Source organism: Zingiber officinale, chromosome 1A, assembly GCF_018446385.1.
Source record: "Zingiber officinale cultivar Zhangliang chromosome 1A, Zo_v1.1, whole genome shotgun sequence".
NCBI lineage: Eukaryota > Viridiplantae > Streptophyta > Magnoliopsida > Zingiberales > Zingiberaceae > Zingiber > Zingiber officinale.
This window is the reverse complement of record NC_055987.1, coordinates 134620857-134622782: the sequence shown is the minus strand read 5'-3', so window position 1 is coordinate 134622782 and position 1926 is coordinate 134620857.

Here is a 1926-nt window from a genome sequence, read left to right as displayed (position 1 = left end):
AGCTCGACGGTCTTCCACTCGGAGGGTTTATAGTCGCCGGCTCGACTCTCGATTTTTAACGTCGGAGCTCGACGGCCTTTAAGGCTAATTTTAACATTGCCGTTCGGCGAAGATATTTGCCATCTTTTATCATTTTGCTTCCTGCATTACAAGGACATAGGCGACCAGAACATATATATAAAATTACATCAGTGCACCTCTCACCCAGCTCGGTACGGCTGGAGATGATTCGTGCTCCATGGTCGATCCAGCCGCCGTCCGTCTTCATCCTCCAAATAATAAGCACCCGAGCGGAGCTTTTCGATGACTTTGAAGGGGCCCGCCCAAGGAGCCTCTAGCTTGCCAACGTCGCCGACCGGCTTTACTTTCTTCCAGACAAGGTCGCCAACTTGGAATACTCTAGGGATCACGCGCTGGTTGTAGTTCTGCTTCATTCTTTGCCGGTACGCCATCAGCCGGACGGACGCCTTGGCTCGCTCTTCATCGATCAAATCCAGTTCCATGTTCCTCCACTCGGCCTTATCATCATCATAATTCTAGATTCGGACGGACTCAACGCCGACTTCAACCGGGATAACCACTTCGCCGTCATACACCAAATGGAATGGCCTGACGCCCGTTCCTTCCTTTGGGGTCGTGCGGATAGCCCATAAGACGCCCGGCAGCTCGTCCACCCAGCTTCCTCCTATATGGTCAAGGCGAGCCCGAAGAATTCTAAGAATTTCTCTGTTGGTTACTTCCGCTTGGCCGTTGCTTTGGGGGTAAGCCACGGAAGTAAAGTGTTGTTCAATGCCATAACTTTTGCACCAGTCTTCGAGCAGCTTCCCGGTGAACTGTCGTCCGTTATCAGATACGAGTCGGCGAGGGATGCCGAAACGACAGATTATATGCTACCAGATAAACTTCTTGACCATCTGCTCGGTGATCTTGGCTAGTGGCTTGGCCTCCACCCATTTGGAAAAATAGTCGACCGCCACCAGTAGAAACTTCCGCTGACCGATCGCCATAGGGAACGGACCCACTATATCCATTCCCCACTGATCGAACGGACATGATATTATAGATGCCTTTATTTCCTCAGCCGGTCGGTGGGAGACATTGTGATACTTCTGGCAGGAAAGGCACGTCGTGACGGTCCGAGCGGCGTCTGCTTGCAGGGTTGGCCAGAAGTATCCGGCCAGCAGGATCTTCTTAGCCAGCGATCGTCCGTCCGGATGCCCTCCGCACGATCCTTGATGCACTTCTTGGAGGATGTACGCCGCGTCTTCCGAGCTCACACATTTCAAAAGCGGGCGGGAGAAAGCCTTCTTGTAGAGTTGGTCTCCAATGAGTGTGAACCGACCGGCTCTCCTTCTTAATAGTTGGGCAGCCTCCCGATCGGACGGTGTCACACCCGAGCGCAGAAACTCTATGATGGTTGTCCTCCAATCGCTCGGAAACGCGAGGCCCTCCATCCAGTCGACGTGCGCCACCAAAGATACTTGTTCAATTGGCTGCTGGAAGACGACCGGTGATATTGCACTTGTGAGTTTGGCTAACTCATCTGCCGCCTGGTTATCCGCTCGGGGTATCTTCAGGATAATGACTTCTCTGAAGTTGGCCTTGAGCTTTTCGAAGGCTTCAGCGTAGAGTTTGAGCCGAGCGTTGTTAATCTCAAAAGTGCCCGAGAGCTGTTGGGCGGCCAACTGAGAATCTGAATGGAGTGTCACCCGACCGGCTCCAACATGCCGAGCGGCCTGCAAACCGGCTATAAGGGCCTCATACTCCACTTCATTATTTGTAGCTCTATAATCCAGCCGGATGGATAAGTGCATCCTTTCTTCTTGAGGAGAGAGTAATAGCACGCCAATCCCGCTCCCTAGCCGAGTGGACGATCCGTCTACAAATATTTTCCACATAGCTTCAGGCTCTCGCTTTTGCACTTCT